This window comes from Impatiens glandulifera, unplaced genomic scaffold (genome assembly GCF_907164915.1).
Source record: "Impatiens glandulifera unplaced genomic scaffold, dImpGla2.1, whole genome shotgun sequence".
Lineage (NCBI taxonomy): Eukaryota > Viridiplantae > Streptophyta > Magnoliopsida > Ericales > Balsaminaceae > Impatiens > Impatiens glandulifera.
Window position 1 is genome coordinate 1 of NW_025919422.1, and position 22,500 is coordinate 22,500.

The 22,500-nt window shown below is 32.8% G+C and overlaps 4 long non-coding RNA genes across 4 annotated transcripts; all 4 read right to left on the bottom strand.

Moving 5' to 3' along the window:
• Positions 1-672: 672 nt before the first annotated feature.
• Positions 673-2,823, bottom strand: LOC124917904. The gene is made up of 5 exons (XR_007097277.1): positions 2,566-2,823; positions 1,968-2,033; positions 1,796-1,894; positions 1,368-1,452; positions 673-1,147 (listed from the first exon to the last, which is right to left on the bottom strand). It is a non-coding gene; the product is annotated as an uncharacterized LOC124917904 (long non-coding RNA).
• A 7,228-nt stretch (positions 2,824-10,051) lies between these two features.
• LOC124917902 lies at positions 10,052-10,488 on the bottom strand. Its single transcript, XR_007097275.1, has 2 exons — positions 10,442-10,488; positions 10,052-10,350 (listed from the first exon to the last, which is right to left on the bottom strand). It is a non-coding gene; the product is annotated as an uncharacterized LOC124917902 (long non-coding RNA).
• An 8-nt stretch (positions 10,489-10,496) lies between these two features.
• Positions 10,497-11,536, bottom strand: LOC124917903. Its single transcript, XR_007097276.1, has 3 exons — positions 11,342-11,536; positions 11,074-11,172; positions 10,497-10,703 (listed from the first exon to the last, which is right to left on the bottom strand). It is a non-coding gene; the product is annotated as an uncharacterized LOC124917903 (long non-coding RNA).
• A 9,373-nt stretch (positions 11,537-20,909) lies between these two features.
• LOC124917905 lies at positions 20,910-21,738 on the bottom strand. The gene is made up of 3 exons (XR_007097278.1): positions 21,570-21,738; positions 21,424-21,471; positions 20,910-20,989 (listed from the first exon to the last, which is right to left on the bottom strand). It is a non-coding gene; the product is annotated as an uncharacterized LOC124917905 (long non-coding RNA).
• Between the last annotated feature and the right edge of the window lie 762 nt (positions 21,739-22,500).

The window sequence follows — 22,500 nt, forward strand, 5'->3', positions numbered from 1 at the left end:
GCATCATTTATTTCTCTTCTCCGGCTCCGGATGCATTTATTTCTCTTCTCCGGCTGCATTTATTTATTTCTACGACAGCATTTACTTCTCCATGGTATCCTTTTTAAGGATCTTTATTTTTTTTTGAATAGATCTAGGGTTTAGATTTTATAGATCTAGGGTTTAGATTTTACATAAGTATTTATGGATTTAAACTGTTTGAATTTTCAGGAAACCGAAGCACCGAACTTGAACCCGAAAGGTACCCTGAACAGATCTAATGGTTTCGGGACAAGAAATGGTCCTTCCTTGTCCCGAAATGGTTGGTTTCGGGACAAGAAAGGGTCCTTCCTTGTCCCGAAATGGTTGGTTTCGGGACAAGAAAGGGTCCTTCCTTGTCCCGAAATGGTTGGTTTCGGGACAAGAAAGGGTCCTTCCTTGTCCCGAAATGGTTGGTTTCGGGACAAGAAAGGGTCCTTCCTTGTCCCGAAATGGTTGGTTTCGGAACAAGAAAGGGTCCTTCCTTGTCCCGAAATGGTTGGTTTCGGGACAAGAAAGGATCCTTCTTTGTCCCGAAATGGTTGGTTTCGGGACCCGAAAGGACAATTTTGGGCCGGGATGTCAACATCTCAACGGAGTGGTTAATGTATTGCTCGAACTTATGCTAAAGAGAGAATAATAATAATACGTCCTTACCGTAGAGGAATTAGTCAAACAAGGAAGCACTGCTGAAATGGAGTTGTGAAATTAGAGTCGTTTGCAGACTGCCGCAGCAACAGCGATAATCGGCGCGAGGCGATTGTAGCCTTGGGGTGCTCCTATGCCTATGCGCATCGTTATAGAGAGGAAAAGGCCGCGAAAAGGAGGAGAGAAGTAGAAGGAATGGAAATGGCGACCATTGATTTGCATGTGGAACTTGGAGAGATCTAGAGAGAAAGTGTGCAAGAGATTATAGAGGTGGTGGGGCTTGTGAGGGAAGTATTTCATGGATTTGAGTCACCTGAGGATCCATCGGAGGAGAATTAGGGTTCAGAGTAGAGGTTGAGCATAGGCGTAACGATGCGCATAGGTATAGGAGCAGTTTGCTGACCAACCCGTCCAAATATGGTGTCAAAATGTCCGGGGTACAATTCTAACTGCAATTGAGCAGTGCTGAGGCAACATGTGCCTGTATAAAAAAATAACAAGATATAGAATCTGGTAAATGTAAAATTAAATTAACACCTCAAAGAATTTCCCTAGCTCATAGAATCAACTATATCATACCATCATCCAATGGATAGAAAACTCACAAAAGAACAAATGCAAAAAAGTCACAAAGCAAATTTCCTGCCAAAAGTCACATAAACAGAAAGGCCAAAACTTCAATCTCAAGATTAAATACAAACCTGTACACGAGGGTTCTGGAAATCATCCATTGCTTAAGCTAAAGCTGGTAGAACATGGTGGTACTGAACTTGCTAGGAAACCATCCTTCAATTAATGAATTAGGAAAATAAATTAAGGGTTTGTCCTTCAAAATACCTAGTTAAACAAAATACTTATGTAGTAAGTATCTAATAGATATTGCTAACTTGTAACAAGAAATTAAACTGATGCAATAGCAAGATGGAATGGTGATATGATATCCCTATTTAGAAACAACTACATAACAATAACAATTGGATAAAGAAACATATCTAAGATCAGATTATGTTTGGAAACTAAACTTAGCTAGAATGATTCAAATTTCAAAGGAATGCGTATAATAATGAAAATTTAACACTACTTTGTAGTTTAACAAATTATTATCTGTGAATACATTATATTGTATTACCAGCTTCAATGCAACACCTACGCGTTTCTTCTCCGAGTTGAATGTAAATGCGTGGAGGATGGAAGTAGCTTTTCTAATTCCTTCAAAGTCCATCCCAATCTACAATTGTGAAACTACAGTGAGGTTCTTTATAAACTGAAATAACAAAACATATATAAATTAACAATCATACGTTGACACCCCACTGGAGAATGGCTTTTACTGTAGGGGATCAAGAAATTTCTACATTCACAGGATCCTGAAAAACAGCATGAACAGAACAAAATTTGTCTTCTTGTCTTTTAAAGAGCTAAAATACTGAAGTTCTAATAAACCTAATGAACCTAACCAGTAACAGAAAATTGACACACATAACACCAAAATTTCTCTCCTAACCTGATCTATCATCACATCAACATTCAAATACAAAAATGAAAGAAACAAAATACATAGCTTCAATCGAAACGAAAATGGTGATCTTAAGACAGAAGCATACAGTTCTTCTTCATATTTTTAACATTCTTGAATCATCTGTTTGATGCATTTCATAACAACAGGCAGAAATGAAACCAGTTCAAACACAGGACCTGCACAGCCAGATTCTGAAGCAAATTTAAATTCGTTTTTTTTAATCTAATTCAACAATACAGAACTGTTCGTGTTCTACTCTAAGATCAGAACAAAAGAAACAAAATTCTAGAAAAGGGAAGACAAATTTCTATTCAATCAGTTTTTGGAAATCCAATACACAAACCCATATGTTAAGCGGAATCAAAAGCATATGAACTTACAGGTTCACAAAGGAGACAATCTTGCTGATCCCTAGAGATAACAAAGGGGATCTACCTCTAATGCATCAAAAAAAGAGGTTATTCGAGCTTTCCTTTGCCAAAATCGCTCAAGATTCTCTCCCCCTCAGAACCACACCGTCTCCCCTTTATCTTATTATATTTCTTCTTCGGCCGCATCGCGATCCTCCCTCTATTGTCTTTGTTTAATCCTCCTCCAGGTGAGAGAAAGGAGTGTCTGGTGCGTGTTGGACTTAGAGAAGAAGGAAGGGGAAAGCGCTGTTTGGTTTTTTGCTTTTGGGGTCTGGTGCCTTGCTGACTTAGGCCCCGTTTGGTTTGAGACATTTTTTCTTTAAACGAAACAAGCAAATCAAAATATTATATTGTATTATCATTTCAAATTATTTTTATATTGTTGATTTAATTATTTTATTATAAAATTTAAATTATAAGTTCGGTGTAAAATGGAATGTCTACAATTATATATTAATTATATATTATAAATTTATAACATAGGTTTGATGAGGTGTTTTAGTTAAAAGAAAAAAAAATTATAACTTCATTAATAAATTTTAATTTTTATAACAAATATATCAAAATAAAAAATAAAATACTATAAAGTTGGAAATGAATTTTAGTCCACCAATTTAGTGGATTTTATAATTCCCAAAATTATGTAGGAATATTAAAAAAAAATATATTTTCGAACATATTAAATAAACTCTTATTATTTATAACCTTTGTTTATATAATTAATAATATTTGCAAAATATATTTGATTCAATCATATATGAATATATTGATTGAGGTTATTTTCAAGTAAAATACGTCACTAATATCATATAAGCCAATAGTTTTCTATTCTATTATATCAAACAATAAATTTTATCATTTTAGGTCTAATATATTTTGGTTGTCATATGTTCCTAAACATATAAGAGAATATATTATGGAGAGTAATTAATTAAATACTTTGCTAATTATACATATTATTTTCATTTCCATACCTAACCAAAAAAAATATTTTTTCTTTTCATTAATTGGGGACATGGATTCAACAACAAAATTATATAAATAAATATTTTTTTAATTAATAATTTAGTTTGAACATTAAAGAAGATAGTCACTTAACTTAAAATTTTACTATTTTTCAATCTCCAAAATTTTTAAAATTCCAAATTCAAATCAGGTAATATATCAAATGTGTCAATTGCAATTGAGAGTAATCTTTTTTTCATTTTCACTATCTTTTTTTTTTCTTTCACTCCATCATAGTATTTCTAAATAGGGGTGTTCATCGGTTCGGTTTTTGGGTTTTTCGAATTTTCGGTTCGGGTTCTTCGAATTTTTATTTTTTTAAGCAAATTCGAAAACCGAACCGATTTGAATAAATTCGAATTCGGTTTATTCGAATTCGGTGAATTCGAATTCGGTTCGAATTCGGTCGGATATTCGGTTTAGACCAAATAAAGAACATCCCATACTTATAATTTTTTTTAAAAGAGTTAACAAAATAAATAAGTTGTTAAAAAGATCTTATCTACTTAAATTATAAAAAAAATATAAATCATGCAAACTTAGCTTAGTGACTAACGCCAATATATATTCGACAATTGAACAACGAAAGTAAAACAGTGTCGACGACAACAATATATGGCGGTTGAGAGGTGTGGACAGCTAGAGAAAGGGGAAAATGAATGAGGAATTATGGATTTAATTTAGAGATCTAGTAAGAGGCCATGATAATTTAATATATAATATGTAATAAGTTATATAATAAAAATAAATAATAAAAATGAATTCGGTTTTCGGTTTGGTTTTCGAGTTGAAACCTAAACTCGAAAACCAAACCGAAAACCGTATTTGAATTCGAATCGGTTTAAAATTCGATTCGAAAACCGAAAATATAATTCGAATTCGGTTTATTCGAATTCGGTGAATTCGAATTCGGTCGGATATTCGGTTCAAACCAAATATTGAACACCCCTATTTCTAAACATGATTATAACTAAACTAAATTTATTTTTCATGTCATATTTTATTAGTAACCCAAGGATAAAGATATTTAAGTGTGTAAAGGGTAAGACTACCCGATTCATAATAATAATAATAAGACAAAATTATATTTATCTAATTCCCTATATAAATTGTTATATTAATTAATACTTATAAATTAAGTATGAGCACATGCTAACCCAACTTTAATTATTAATTAATATATATATATATATATATATATATATATTATGAATTAATTAAATATTTTTTTTATCAATTACACTAATATTTTTAATATATATTATAATTTTACATTTTATTTTTATTAAAAAAAGTTAATTAGTATAAAAAAATTATTTTATAGCCTTTTTTTAATGGGTTTCAATTTTTGTGGCAGTATGATAATACAATTTAATTATTTTTTATGGCATTGTTTAATTTTATTTTACTAATGCCTAATTAATATGTTTACCGTTGTATTTTTTCTTTAAATAATATAAACCACTTTATTATAAAAAGATAATAATATATTTTTGTTATAATTAATTTATTTGATCTGTAATAATAAGTATAAGATGATACATTCAATAAGCATATTTGATAATTTTAAATTTATTTTTGTTTAAAACATGACTTCTATTTATGTTTTAATACAAACTCTTTAATTGACCAAGTTTGAAAAAAATGGAAAAAAAATTGTTATGGAAGAAAATGGTTGTGGACTAATTGATAAAAAAAAGAAAAAAATGTTTTAATGAAATAGTCTGGTAAACAATATAATTATTAGAGATTATATTTTTGTTGGAGTAATTTGGAGAATCTTTATTCAAGTCGAAATCAATTCAAGCTGATCTAAATTAGTATTTCAGATATGAATAATTTGAATTTCGAATTAATTCAATAAATATTCCGTCCTACAAATATGACTAAATATTTTATAATAGCTCATATTCATGCACATTAAATATAATTAATATAGCTAATAGAGCTAAAATGAAGATCAAATCATCTATAATTTTGATGTAAGTTATATAGTTTTTAATAATATTAATCATTAAACGTATCATATCATTATCACGACATCTTACCCTCACTTCGGCAAATCAACTCTCATCTCGTGACCTTCTTTTCATTCACATATTTAATCACTAATTATTATTTTTTTCCTAATATGGATATCTCATATTACTAATTTTGTAATCTCACTTCGAGTATTTTGCACCACAATATTGCATCTCATATACCACGACTTCTTTTTACCACACTTTGACAATCCAAACAAGTTCTCATATCGTGATCACACTTTCACATTGCAAATATTTAACCATCAAATATAGTTGATTCCATTTCATCATTTTTATCATCACTTTCACATACCATGGTAGGTTGATTTTCTATTATATTATTATGTTGGGAGAGTTTCTTTATATATATATATATATATTGTTTAATTTTTGTATATAATTTTTATTTAATAATTATTTTAAATATTATTTTTAATTTATACGTAGGAATATTTTATAATAAAATAAGTCCAAATAAAAACAAGATTAGATCACCACTCTCATGTTACGCTTCCTATTTGTCATTAAATTTGTATTAAAGTAATAATTTATCCCGGGTTTAAATTTTCAATAAACACAAAATATCCTAAATATATATTTGACAAAATTAAATATTTAAGATATACTTTTATAGGCTTAAGGAGTCATTTTCTTTCATTATATTCAAACAAATGCAAAACTCAAACCCTAAACAAAAATAAACCCACTATGTAAGAAGTAATCCAAAATAAACAATCAAATTAGTAATTCAAAAATATCATGCAAAAAAGTTGTAATAACACTATAATTTCTAGATTAGACTATATAACTAGTAATAATTTCTAATCTAACTTCTCGACGAATCAAAAATCAAACTGGTCAATCGATGCCTTTATCCAATCGTAGTTGGTGTTATCGAACAATCAATTCTTGCAATACTCAAATCCATAGCATCGATTTTGAAATGAATTTAGATTTGAGCTTCAAAATGATTTCCAGAATAGCAGTGAAGATAATGTATATTTCAAATGATGATTTCAATTGACAAATATGTCTTGAATTGGTGATTTGCTTTAAATGATGCTTAAGCTTAAATGATGAAATGTTTTCATGCCTTGGTTGACAGTTATACTTGATATGATGAAAGCATGCCTTGAGTTGCTTTGATGTGTTGAATCTGTTGGCATGCTTTGAAATGATGTTCATATATTCTTGGGCTAACATGATTGAAATAGGCATGTGTTGAGTGATTTGATGAGATGATCATCTCTTTGTGACATGTTTGACTTGATTTCAGTGTTTTATGTTTATATGAACTTGATGTGCTTAAAGGATGATATGATACAAATGGGTGAAGAGTGACCTTGAGAAAGTAGACAGGAAAAGAACGCCATGGTTAGTGGCTAGTTGGCAGTGGCACCCTCCTTAGTACAATGGCTACAAGGAATATTACAGAGAAGCGGAGAGCATGAAACTAGCCTTTGAAGACTTGTTGTATAAAAATCATGTCGATTTGGTGGTTCATGGACATGTACATGCTTACGAGAGATCGAACAGAGTCTCTAACTATAAGTTGGATCCTTTTGAACCTGTGCATATAACAATTGGAGACGGTGGAAATAGGGAGAAAATGGCAATACCACACGCAGATGATCCGAATAACTGTCCCTATACTTCTCGCTCGGTTGAAAAGATTATAGGTGGGTTTTGTGCGTACAATTTCACGGTAGGCCCTACAGCTGGAAAATTCTGTTGGGATAGGCAGCCAGATTTTAGTGCATATAGGGAAACCAGCTTTGGCCATGGAATTCTAGAGGTGAAGAACGATACGCATGCGCTGTGGAAATGGCATAGGAATAAGGACATGTACAAAATGGCTGGAGATCAGATTTATGTGATTAGGGATGCTCAAAGGTGCCCAGTTGTTGGTGGGAAGAGGAAGATAATTAGGAAACAGGGGATTGAGTTTGATCAATATTTCAGCAGCTAGTTGTTATATTTCTTTTCTTTTCTTTTTTTTTTGGTTTGAAGAATATAAAAAAATGTATATATTTCAGGTTGGGTATATTATAAGGAGAACACTCCTTGTAGACTCGTAGTAGAAATCGAATATAAATACTAATCAATTCGTTTACTAACTTGCATTAAATAAAGATCAAAGGATGCAAGTTAATTAATATCTACCTACTACCTATAATTGATAAGATTAAATGATGGAAAAGAGTTTAATTAAGAATCCATCTCAAAAAATGGAAAGCATTAGAGAGATGAGACATTTCTGCTATGCTTCAATGATGGAAAATTAGGACCATCACCACCAAGATTGTGATTGAAGATGCTGGTGCAGAAGCACTATTTGTGTCATCGTCAGGTCCTAGAGGAGTATTGTCAATCCCATGAGCGGTGCAAGCAGCGTTGGCGACGGCGGCGCTGCTCCAAATCCTGGGATTGTAGGAGTCGTTCCTTCTCGTCGCTCCAGCAGTGCTGAAAATTTGGCAAAACAAATTCAAATTTTGGCAACATGCAGATACAATACTTTCTTTTTAAAATTTTGTTTTATAAATTAATTGGTGCCAAGACATTTAGTACTTTCTTTTGTTTTTTCCTTGACAATAACTTGTAAGGATATACACCATGAGATGAAACCCATGAGAGAGCATATCAACAGTCAAAAAGTAAAACCAAAAGACAATCTGGACCAAATAGAGAATCAAACAGAGCATAAACGGTCTAGATGCACTAGCTATGTCATGCATCGAAACACGTAAAAAGCGTAAGAAAAAGTAGTCCTGATTATTTTCTCAAAAATGCAAGTAATGCTGCCAAACCCAAAACCTGAATTACCACTCACCCACCCTTTAGGGCTGAACCCATGATCCAGCAACATAGTTTCCCCACAAGCCTAAGCTTAAGCCACAGGCCCAGGTTACAGGCCCGTCAAATATTAAATGAATAATAATCAATTATATTCATAATTGCAGGAGACAAATGGGAGAATCCTAAGGATACAGATGAAGATGAAGTTTTAGATTAATCGTATTTTACTTGATTATAATTATTTGAGGCCGGTACTGCAAAATAATATAATATAACTCGTTTTTATTTGTATTAATTTGTTAAACATCTAACTTGCTTTCTATATCAATAATTAAAAAAAAATCCTTGAAGACGTTGATGTTCCTTTGTTTAAAATTTTAGATTAAAGTGGGGTATGCTTTATAACATTCACAAAACGTCAAGGCAGATTGAACTCCCATATGAGAGGGCGAGCAGTATAAAAACAAAAGATATAAACTCATGTATGTACCTTCGATATTACTTATTTGATTGAGATTCATTTTTTTCCCTTCAAATCTGCTATAGATTTTCAGCAACACAATAATGTTTCGTATTTCTTTCTCGTAGGGTTTGCTTTCGGTTTCTGCATCTTCGAAAATGGTGTCAAAATTTGAAGATCTTTAAATTTTAATTAAACTTTATTTTAAATAAATAGTTATAGATATATTATTTAAGAAATTTATTTTTAATAAAAATAAATAAATAAAAATATTTATATAAAATATAAAGACTAAATACTACGTGATTTAAATTTTGATATTTATTGTTATTTACAAATATTAACAATTAAAAAATTAAAGCAGAAATGCAAATAATTAGTTAAGAACATGTACAAACAAAAGTATAAGAGTAGCATATTTCTATCATAGAACATAGAGTGAAAAAAAAGACAATTAACCACTTAAATAGGGCACAAACCAAGTGAAAAAAAAAGACAATTAACCACTTAAATAGGGCACAAACCAAGTCAACCTATATAGAACATATGAATTAACCCTAAACCTCCACCCACCTAATTGAACCCATTATCAAGCCACATTATTGCCCCCACTTGTTACAGGTCCATATTACCGTCACCAAGTGATTTTAAGTTGAATTCTAACCAATTATATTCCTAACATTACATTAGACTTCTTTCTTTAAATGAAATTAACTGATTTAATTAGTTGATCCAAAAATAAATATTCCTTTTATGCATTTCTTCTTCTTCTGGACTTGCCCGTGTCCCTAATATTTAGTCATGGTTTTGCTTCTTCTTCTATGGCTGCCAACAGACATGGCAAATTTCCGGGTTTTGAGGGACCCGATCCGTATCGGACCCGAATTTGCCCCGAAAAAATAGGGTTCTCAAATTATCCGAAATATCGATTCGAACCGATGGGTACCCGGACCCGATTTTTAATTATGATTATTTTTTTAGTTATTTAATTAATTTTAATTTAATAATATATTTTTAATTTTTACCTATGTTTTTGAACAAAATTTTAATATTTTATATTATTCAAAGGTAAAAATTACTGAATTTTGTCGGGTACGTTCCCAAATATAAAATTAATTATGCCTAGCTAAAATAGTTGTGAGTGATTCAAATATAAGATTATTTTGTGAGAAATCCAGAAATGCCCCCGCTTCCGCGTTTCAATATAATCCGGCCGAAGTTACTGGCCCATGTTAGAGAGCCCGTCCATTCTAAGCTGAATTCTATTCAGATTATATTCATAACATTTTCTTTGTTATTGTTATTTTCTTTGTTATCTAGCGATGTGGGTAAATGTCTGTCACCATCCTTCATTTAAAGGCCTTCAGAGTTGCACCTCCGGAATTTAAGGGAAGTTGGACGTGCAAGGATTGAGTTCGGCAGTGATCACGCTTGTCTTGAGGGGAAAATCCTGCTCCTTCCTAAGTATGCCTGCAACACCGACCACCTGCATTTTGAATCTCACCCGAAACCCGAATTACCAAGTAATTTAAGAAGCAAAAACTTAAAGCAAGAGTCATACAAGGAGATCTGTTGCATAAGCTTGACTGAAAAGTTCAAATTATCACCTTAAGATTCTTTATCTCTTGAAATGCTTTGTCTAATTTGCAAGAAAAATTCCTCCCACTGTCCAAAGGATCATCCTTCTCTTTTTGTAATTTTTTTCTGATATCCTCAAATGTTTTATATCGTCTTCCTTCAACCTCAAACCGAGATCCAAGTCTTCCATCTTCGCATTGAATATTTCGGTATCTGATCTATAAATTGCTTTCTGACCTCAGTAACTGAATGTAAAACAAGCAAAACATTGCAAAACAAGTTAATTTGCAAATGCAGAGCCGAGTAGTGCATAATATCAACATATTTTCCCAGTAATCAAACATTCATCATTAATCAAAAAAATTAAAGCAGACTTCCTCTTTTCAATATTTGTTATTATAACCATCTTACCAGTGTATTCCAAACTATTATCTCAGTTTCATTTTCCTATAAAACAAAGTTCAACTCTGCAAGTGTGCTCTCTTCTTATAGTGATTGAGAACTTCAACTTAAATCTTACTTTACTGAATTCAACTAGATTGCCAATCTAGGGATTAGAGAAGGTATTATAAATTTCTATTTTTTTTCCTGAAACTAATGGATAGGAATGATTACTTTTTTCTTCCAACAACTATGCATCACGAAGCTGTTCCTCTCTGAAAGATTTTTCAATATCTTCTTTCTCCTTTCTGAGTACTGTTAGCCTTTGCTCATCTAATAAAAAAAGGACACCAAAATACTGTTAATAGTAGTCTAAGCACGAACTTTTTTGTTTATCAGCAAATTACAGTCCACTTATCACTGAGCTTCAGTTAAGAGAATTGTATTGGATGATCCTTGTGACACCAGAGTAGTTTCAAGTGAAAAACTGAGGACAACTTACAATTTTGAATAGCTTCTTTGGAGGACTCCAGTTTCACCTATAATGACATCAGCTGATCTTGAAAGCTGCTGAACTCACCAATATTTTATCTTCCAAAAACACCTTGTTGTTCTCCGCTGTGGGAAAAGAAAGTGATAATAACCAGGATATCAGTGAGTCAAAACTAGACGAAAATAATGGTACCACTTCTTATGCTACGACCTATTATCAACAACAAACGGCATCAAATGAGGAGGAGCAGGTTCATAGCAGAATGGAGATGCAGGATACTGCCACTTCTTAAATACCGTCGTCGGTGTCTTCTCCAGATCCTTTGTCTGGTGAACGGCGGAGGAAGATAAAGATGATGATGATTTCTTCATCTCAACCGTTGTCCAATCTCGCGATTCAGGTGACGTGATGAGAGGAATTGACACTTCAATCGACTCCATTGCCGCCGTGCGCCGGCGAGATGTGTGGTCAGCTTTTCTTATCGGACATTGATTTGGAATGGAGATCGAAAGAAGCTTGATGTTAATGGCGATTGATTGAAAAGAGAGACGGTTTTGCAGGGGAAATTTGACTAAATAACCTCAAAGATGAGGTTATTTGAGCCGGTGGTAAGTTACTAATTAAATTGCGCTCGTGGTCTTTTTATTTTTTTTTGACGAAATTGCCCTTGTAGCGAAACGCTAAGGGACTTAGCGTTTCGCTAAGTGGATTAGGTTTAGTATAAATACTTAAATTTTTCCATTTCTTTCATTTTCTTTCTCTCTCTTCGCTCTCTTCTCTTGTTCTTTCTTTGACGGCGGCGACGGAGGCGACATAGCTTACATGATCTTGATTTCAAACCCTAACCCTAAACTTATTTTGCATGCAGGTGAAGGATTCTAAGGATTTGAAGGTCGAAGAAAAAAGGAGAAGAAGATCTTCATTTCAAACCTTAACCTAATTCGATTTATGTCCATGTTTTCATTATCTTATCTTCATTTCAAACCCTTCGATTTAATCTGTTCTTATTTGGTTCATATTGGTTCCGTTTCAGGGAAGATTCGCTAAGTGTTTACCGTTTCGCTAAGTGCTTATCGTTTCGCTAAGTGCTTACCGTTTCGCTAAGTGCTTATCGTTTCGCTAAGTGCTTATCGTTTCGCTAAGTGCTTACTGTTTCGCTAAGTGCTTACCGTTTCGCTAAGTGCTTACCTTTTTGTTTCTTTTTTAGACCTTGTTCGTATAAGGGTATGAAAAAAATGTTTTATGCAACTAATTAAAAATTTCACTGAAATCTCTTGCATATGGTGCAGACTGATAAGGAGTCAAAGATGAGGAGCGATAGTTATAATCCATTTTTTGAAGATCATCACTCCCATGAGTACATATACTGAGCTTTGCGACTTATTGTTGCCTTTATGATGAAGACTCTTTGTTTAGATCGGGATGGATGGAATGATGTATTATTATTATTATTAGTTATGTGTGTGTGAATGCTACTTAAGATTAAGATGATGACGATGTTTTGTTGCTTGTTGTAGCAAATACAGTAATGTTCTTTCTTTTTATAAGGTTGCTAGAGAGAACTAAACTAAACTTGGCTATGTAGATATAATTGTTTTAACTTGTGTGCTTTTTGTGGCATTAATATATAATGTTCATTTTTTCAGTACTTTTGACATTCATCGTCTTTTTATTTTGATTGTTTTTATATATGATTAAAAACAAATTCTAGAGTTTACTTTTAAAAAGTATATTAGTTATTGTAAGACGTGAGAAAATAAACTATAAATATCCAAAACAAACCACAAATATATCACTATATTAACTGTGATTTTATGATGGGGATTTAGTCGTTGCGATTTTTTTAAGATTCAAGAGGTACTCTTCGTGACACCTTATTCCTACTATCGGGTCGGTTTTGATACAAGTATCGTTATCCGTGAAGAAATATACTAAAAGTACCTCGAGACCAATATAATCAAGCTCAAGAGGTACCCTAATAAAGGTATTTATAGTTTATTAGTGAAGTACATATTTACAGTAATTGATACAAGTAAACAAATAATTTTTGCTCTTGCTAACACTACAAAAAGCTTCGGGGCTCTTGCTAGCACTACAAAAAGCTCCGGTCCTTTCCTCGGGTTCATAGAGTCGTGTTTCGTTTACCAACAACGGAGGACCCCACAATGCAGGTAGCAACAACAGTTAGGAACAAGATGTCGTCAGTCTCAATGAAACTCCAAAAGAACATTTATTGGAAAGTCTATTGTGTTTTTTTCGCTTCTATTTTTGTTTCCTCTTAGAGGAGATCAACATTTTTTAATTCTATCATATTCTTTCAAAGCATTTATGCTTTGTTCTAATTTAATAACATCATATTCAAAAAAATATTATCTAATAAGTGTAAGATAATGATAGCCTGAAAAAAATTGATCAATAATATAAAATTTGGTGGCAAAAACATATAAAAATGCTAGACAAACCAAATATAACGAATGATGAGACTGATGGTTGATGAAATAGCTAGACAACTCGATATAGCAAACATATTAGGAAATGTGTTTTACAATCAATGTTTCATCGAAATGGATGTAAAGAAGAAACTCGTCATTATCTGCAATGACAATATTATCTGATTTATTTGCAGAGAACATCATCTATTATTGCAGCCAAACTTGAACATATACAACAAACAAAATAAGTAAGAAAAGAGAATTGTGATCAAATTCATTAGTAAACATCCCACCTCTCTTTCTTTCTTTCTCTCTAGCTATATTCAAAAATTACAACAAATTATCTTTCTTCAATCTCCCCTGTCTGGATGATGTATATGTTTCTTCTCCATGTCTTGACGGGGATTGGGGAAGAAGTAGAAGAAGACTACCTCAAATTCAGCACTTGCGTCCTCCTCGTGAGTTATGAGCTCCTTGAAACCACCTATCCCATCCTACCACTGCTGGACCTTTAGTGTTGCATGCAGTTCAGTTCAATTCATTCTCAACAATGTTAATAATCTATCATCTATCTATCTATCTACTACTGCTCTTAACTCTTTCTATAAATCAAACTGTTAACAACAAATAAAATGTAAAGGTATTGATGAAATTGTACATACATATGGAGCAAAAGATCAGAAATACTTTGTCCAAAATTATCTATCATCTTTCTATCTACTACTGCTATTATTTTCGTTTATTGATTATCTAAATACATAATGATCTCCAATATACACCATAAGAAAATATATCTATGTACTTTAAACCGGCACACTTTGTCCAAAATTATCTAAATGGTTGAAAATGCTTAACATATCTTTTGTATTATGTATAATCTTCAAAAAGAGATGGGAAAATCTCTAGATAGCTTAACAATGCATAATAATAATAATAATAAAAAATAGGGTTCAATATATCCATTTCGAAATGTTAAGCACTTAGCGAAACGCTAAGCACTTAGCGAAACGCTAAGCACTTAGCGAAACGGAAAGTAAACCCTAAACAACAGATTCGAAGATGCATAAACCAAACATCAATAATAAATTTGAAGTATCATAGGATAAACGTACCAAGTGGAATCGTGCTTGTGCTCGTCGTGGAGCTCATCGTCGTGGATTTCGCCGTCGCCGCCGATTGTCGCCGCCCACTTTAGAGAGAAGGAGGAGAAGAGCGGGAAGAGAGAGAAGGAGAAAAAAAGAAATGAAAAAAAATAGGCTGGAATATATTAAATAGTAAGGGTAATCTGGACATTTCACACCTTAGCACTTAGCGAAACGCTAAGTCCCTTAGCGTTTCGCTACAAGGGCAATTTCGTCCAAAAAAAATAAAAAGACCACGAGCGCAATTTAATTAGTAATTTACCACCCGCTCAAATAACCTCATCTTTGAGGTTATTTAGTCAAATTTCCCGTTTTGCAGAGGCTCCACTTTTTCTTTTTCCAAAAGAAAACACGTTCAAAAAAGTGATCTATATCTCTCCTAGGGAAATTTGACTAAATAACCTCAAAGACGAGGTTATTTGAGCTGGTCGTAAATTACTAATTAAATTGCGCTCGTGGTCTTTTTATTTTTATTTTTGACAAAATTGCCCTTGTAGCGAAACGCTAAGAGACTTAACGTTTCGCTAAGTAGATTAGGTTTAGTATAAATACTTAAATTTTTCCACTTCCTTCATTTTCTTTCTCTCTCTTCGCTCTCTTCTCTTATTATTTCTTTGACGGCGGCGACGGAGGCAGCGGCTACGGCGACAGATGCGGCGGCTACGGCGACGGAGGCGGCATAGCTTACATGATCTTGATTTCAAACCCTAACCTAAATCGATTTATGTTTTTATTTACACGATTTTCATTTCAAACCCTAACCCTAAACTTATTTTGTATGCAGGTGAATGATTCTAAGGATTTGAAGGTTGAAGAACAAAGGAGAAGAAGATCTTCATTTCAAACCTTAACCTAATTCGATTTATGTTCATGTTTCCATTATCTTATCTTCATTTCAAACCCTTTGATTTAACCTGTTCTTATTTGGTTCATATTGGTTCCGTTTCAGGGAAGATTCGCTAAGTGTTTACCGTTTCGCTAAGTGCTTATCGTTTCGCTAAGTGCTTATCGTTTCGCTAAGTGCTTACCGTTTCACTAAGTGTTTACCGTTTCGTTAAGTGCTTACTGTTTCGCTAAGTGATTACCGTTTCGCTAAATACTTACCGTTTCGCTAAGTGCTTACCGTTTCGCTAAGTGCTTACCATTTCGCTAAGTGCTTATCGTTTCGCTAAGTGCTTACCTTTTTGTTTCTTTAGTTGTAAAGAATTGTTTTTGTTATTATATTTTATCCCCGCAACGGCGTTTCTTTTTTAGACCTTATTCAGATAAGGGTTTGAAAAAAATGTTTTATGCAACTAATTGAAAATTTCACTGAAATCTCTTGCATATGGTGCAGACTGATAAGGAGTAAAAGATGAGGAGCGATAGTTATAATCCATTTTTTGAAGATCATCACTCCCATGAGTACAGATACTGAGCTTTGCGACTTATTGTTGCCTTTATGATGAAGACTCTTTGTTTAGATCGGGATGGATGGAATGATGTATTATTATTATTAGTTATGTGTGTGAATGCTACTTAAGATTAAGATGATGACGATGTTTTGCTGTTTGTTGCAGCAAATACAGTTCATGTTCTTTCTTTTTATAAGGTTGCTAGAGACAACTAAACTAAACTTGACTATGTAGATATAATTGTTTTAATTTGTGTGCTTCTTGTGGCATTAATATATAATGTTTATTTTTTCAGTACTTTTGACATTCATCATCTTTTTATTTTGATTGTTTTTATATATGATTAAAAACAAATTCTAGAGTTTACTCTTAAAAAGTATATTAGTTATTGTAAGACGTGAGAAAATAGACTATAAATATCCAAAACAAACCACAAATATATCACTATATTAACTGTGATTTTATGATGGGGATTTAGTCGTCGCGGTCTCTTTAAGATTCAAGAGGTACTCTTCGTGACACCTTATTCCTACTATCGGGTCGGTTTTGATACAAGTATCATTACCCGTGAAGAAATATACTAAAAGTACCTCGAGACCAATATAATCAAGCTCAAAAGGTACCCTATAAATGTATTTATAGTTTATTAGTGAAGTACATATTTACAGTAATTGATACAAATAAACAAATAATCTTTGCTCTTGCTAACACTACAAAAAGCTTCGGGGGCTCCTGCTAGCACTACAAAAAGCTCCGGTCCTTTCCTCGGGTTCATAGAGTCGTGTTTCGTTTACCAACAACGGAGGACCTCACAATGCAGGTAGCAACAACAGTTAGGAACAACATGTCGTCAGCCTCAATGAAATTCCAAAAGAACATTTATTGGAAAGTCTATTGTGTTTTAAAATCAATGTTTCATCGAAATGGATGTAAAGAAGAAACTCGTCATTATCTGTAATGACAATATTATCTGATTTATTTGCAGAGAACATCATCTATTATTGCAGCCAAACTTGAACATATACAAACAAACAAAAGAAGTAAGAAAAGAGAATTGTGATCAAATTCATTAGTAATCAATGGCAATTATAACAATGACAAAATTACAACAACAATAACCAAAATTACAAAGCCAAAAAACACCAACTTCATCAACATCCCACCTCTCTTTCTTTCTTTCTCTCTAGTTATATTAAAAAATTACAACAAATTATCTTCCTTCAATCTCCCCTGTCTGGATGATGTATATGTTTCTTCTCCATGTCTTGACGGGGATTGGGGAAGAAGTAAAAGAAGATTACCTCAAATTCAGCGCTTGCGTCCTCCTCGTGAGTTATGAGCTCCTTGAAACCACCTATCCCATCCTACCACTGCTGGACCTTTAGTGCTGCATGCAGTTCAGTTCAGTTCATTCTCAACAATGTTAATCATCTATCATCTATATATCTACTACTGCTCTTAACTCTTTCTATAAATCAAACAAATTAACAGCAAATAAAATGTAAAGGGATTGATGAAATTGTACATACACAGAGAGCAAAGGATCAGACAGACTTTGTCCAACATTATCTATCATCTATCTATCTACTACTGCTATTATTTCCGTTTCTTGATTATCTAAATACATAATGATCTCCAATATACACCATAAGAAAATATATCTATGTACTTTAAACAGACAGACTTTGTCCAAAATTATCTAAATGGTTGAAAATGTTTAACATATCCTGTATAATCTTCAAAAGAGATGGGAAAATATCTAGATAGCTTAACAATGCATAATAATAATAATAATAAATAGGGTTCAATATATCCATTTCGAAATGCTAAGCACTTAGCGAAACGCTAAGCACTTAGCGAAACGCTAAGCACTTAGCGAAACGCTAAGCACTTAGCGAAACGCTAAGCACTTAGCGAAACGCTAAGCACTTAGCGAAACGCTAAGCACTTAGCGAAACGCTAAGCACTTAGCGAAACGCTAAGCACTTAGCGAAACGCTAAGCACTTAGCGAAACGGAAAGTAAACCCTAAACAACAGATTTGAAGATGCATAAACCAAACATCAATAATAAATTTGAAGTATCATATGATAAACATACCAAGTGGAACCGTGCTTGTGCTCGTCGTGGAGCTCATCGTCGTGGATTTCGACGTCGCCGCCGATCGCCGCCGATTGCCGCCGCCCAGTTTAGAGAGAAGGAGGAGAATAGCGGGAAGAGAGAGAAAGAGAAAAAAAGAAATGAAAAAAATAGACTGAGATATATTAAATAGTAAGGGTAATCTGGACATTTCACACATTACCACTTACGCTAAGCACTTAGCGAAACGCTAAGCACTTAGCGAAACGCTAAGCACTTAGCGAAACGCTAAGCACTTAGCGAAACGCTAAGCACTTAGCGAAACGCTAAGCACTTAGCGAAACGCTAAGCACTTAGCGAAACGCTAAGCACTTAGCGAAACGGAAAGTAAACCCTAAACAACAGATTTGAAGATGCATAAACCAAACATCAATAATAAATTTGAAGTATCATATGATAAACATACCAAGTGGAACCGTGCTTGTGCTCGTCGTGGAGCTCATCGTCGTGGATTTCGACGTCGCCGCCGATCGCCGCCGATTGCCGCCGCCCAGTTTAGAGAGAAGGAGGAGAATAGCGGGAAGAGAGAGAAAGAGAAAAAAAGAAATGAAAAAAATAGACTGAGATATATTAAATAGTAAGGGTAATCTGGACATTTCACACATTACCACTTACCATTTCTCTACAAGGACAATTTGGTCAAAAAAAATAAAAAGACCACGAGCGCAATTTAATTAACAATTTACCACCAGCTCAAATAACCTCATCTTTGAGGTTATTTAGTCAAATTTACCCTCTCCTAGGCTCTCCTAGTTATAAGTATTGACAATGAAATATTAAATATAAACTAGCATTTAGCCCGTGCATTTGCACGAGTAATAATATAAAAAACCGTGAAAAAAATTACGGATAACATTTTTAATTTTATTTTTAACCGTTTTAAATTTATGGGTGGGTCAACACATAATTCGACCCAAGTATATCCATTTACTCAACATTATTATATATTAGTTAGTTAAAAAGTTGAACTTATATTAATATTAAAACATCCCGCATTTATCAAATTTGGTGTTTGAATTTAATATATAAAGTCTTTGTACCCTAGTTGGTTAAAGAGTTGTACTTGTTTTGTTAGGTTGCAAGTTCGAAACATACCTCTAGCATTTTTAATTTTATTTTTAACCGTTTTAAATTTAAAAACGGGTAAACCCACAATCCGACCCAAGTATCCAAATTAACCACAGCTCTCGACCCGACAATCCGGACACTTTAAAAATTAAGCATCATTATATATATATAGATTAGTTAGTTAAAAAGTTGAACTTATATTAATGTTAAAACGTCCCGCGTTTATCAAATTTGGTGTTGAATTTAAAATATAAAGTCTTTGTAGCCTAGTTGGTTAAAGAGTTGTACTTGTTTTGTTAGGTTGCAAGTTCGAAACATACCTCTAGCATTTTTAATTTTATTTTTAACCGTTTTAAATTTAAAAACGGGTAAACCCACAATCCGACCCAAGTACCCAAATTAACCACAGCTCTCGACCCGGCAATCCGGACACTTTAAAAATTAAGCATCATTATATATATATAAATTAGTTAGTTAAAAAGTTGAACTTATATTAATGTTAAAACGTCTCGCGTTTATCAAATTTGGTGTTGAATTTAAAATATAAAGTCTTTGTAGCCTAGTTGGTTAAAGAGTTGTACTTGTTTTGTTAGGTTGCAAGTTCGAAACATACCTCTAGCATTTTTAATTTTATTTTTAACCGTTTTAAATTTAAAAACGGGTAAACCCACAATCCGACCCAAGTATCCAAATTAACCACAGCTCTCGACCCGGCAATCCGGACACTTTAAAAATTAAGCATCATTATATATATATAGATAAGAAAAATCAACATAAATAGTAAAAACTAAAAACATTAAAAAAAAATCACATTTACTTATATATCTATTTAAGATTCCCACAAATTATCCAAATATTAACAAGAATGGTAAAATAATTTTAAAAATTAAACTAAACCCTGATTACCACCTTTGGTGTAAACCCATTATTCAGCAACATTATTTGCCCCATTTTTTAATAAGCCAAACAATGTTAATTTTGGTTCTAATCTATTATATTCATAATTTTTTTTTTCTACACTAGCAATGTGGGAATAAACATAGTTTACATAAAAATATATAAGCTAACATAAAACTAAGTTTTGTGATTTGTGATTATTTTATAAGATTCAGCATGCGAACCCGTTTGGACCGACCAACCAAGGGCATAAACATGGGTCACAGGCCCATGTTATAAGCCCATCAATAATATTAAGAACTCTAATCACTTATACACATACTATTGTATTTGTAAAGAAAGGATGTGGGAAAAACTTTGCCTTACATAAAAAAAAAATCAAAGTAAGCAGAACTTCTCATTCACAGAGAACCTTCTGAAAACCAAATAAGAGAATCACATTTTTTCGTTATTAGGAACCTTTCCGGCTTAGAAGTTTTTTATACACACATCAAAACATCAGAATCAAAGAAAAAGTACAAACAGTCCATTCAATACATCACACACATCCACTTTGAAGTAAATCAATGACATGAGAGTCAGTTTCCTTTAGGGAAAGAAATACAATCAATTGTATTATGAGAGGACTAATGTTCAATAGACACATAGCTTGAAACCAAAAAGAAACAAGTATCTAATAGTATATTAGATGATACCCTCTGTTTCTCAAACTAATGTATATCATTAACCAAAAAGGAAGTTGCAACATTAAATGGTCACCACATTATACAAGTCTAACTACCTTCTCCCAGTAGAGTGTAAAGTCAATTATCTTTTTTTTTTGTTGAACTTAAGTCTTAAGTACTAGGTGGACTACATCTACTAGAACCACAGTCAAAGAGAAGCAATGTTAACATATAAGGAAACATAAACTCAAGGTTAATAGATCCCCTAATTGAACAAGGCTCTGTAACAAAAATGTTTTTAGAAAAAAATTCATAATAAGCAGAGTTTGAGGTTTTTTCCTCTATAAATGATTACCTTCTTGGGAGGAAACAAATTTCTCCATGTCACTACCAGCATATTTAGCTGAAAAAATTATAACTACTAATAATTAGAAAATAATGATATATGAGTACTTTGAGTGGATAAAGTACAATAGAAGTGTCTATAGGCAAAAAAGTCACCTCCACTAGTGTCTGCTCGGATGCAAGGGCCAGAAGATTGTCCTAATCAATGAAAGGAAAACAATTAATATATTTTCTGCCAGAATGAGATTGTCCCTCTTCTTTTATATCTTCTAGCTCTTTTAGATTATTAATAATATTTACCTACACCGCATTAAGAGGGACATCACCAGAAGAAACTGCTGCAATGACATTCGATAAACAAATTCCAAATTATACTCTCCTCACAATTTTAGCAAACAGTGCAACAAATTCTCTCTTTTGAAAACAAGGTAACAAGAGTGCGCAAGAAAATCCTAAAATAAAAAAAAACAATTGAGAGATCAAGTCATATTAATAAGCATAGATCGTCTATATTTCAACCAAATAAGACAACATCATGTACTACTGACTAACCTTCACAACAGAAGCAAAGTTATCATTCAATATTATTATATCTAAACTATCTTTTGTGACTTTTGTTCCTTGGATGACCTTTGAGATCAATATCAGCCTAAAAGAAGGACAACATGTCACCTTTAAATTCCAAAGTTAAAAAGAAAGGTAGCAAACATTTTCAACTGAATAGAGAAAAATAAAAATATTCAACAACCGTAAAAGATGCACAATAACAATAGCTGATTGATTAAAGATTCACAACCAGGTCAACTGAATAGAGGAAAAAAGTCTACTGTGTAAAAATTCACATTTGAAATGTATTATGTATAATAAACTAGATAGAAAAACATAACTGCATACAAAGGAAATTCATATTTTCATTGGTTTCACATATGGAAGAAAAAAAACAATTGAAGATGACAATTTAAAGAGCACACCGCCTAAAGAAAACAGAGAACGATATGCCATGGACAGTGAAGAAGAGACAAAAAAAATCGTAGAGATGAAGGATTCTACAAGAAATCAAATCTAAAGTAACTGATAACAAATTGAA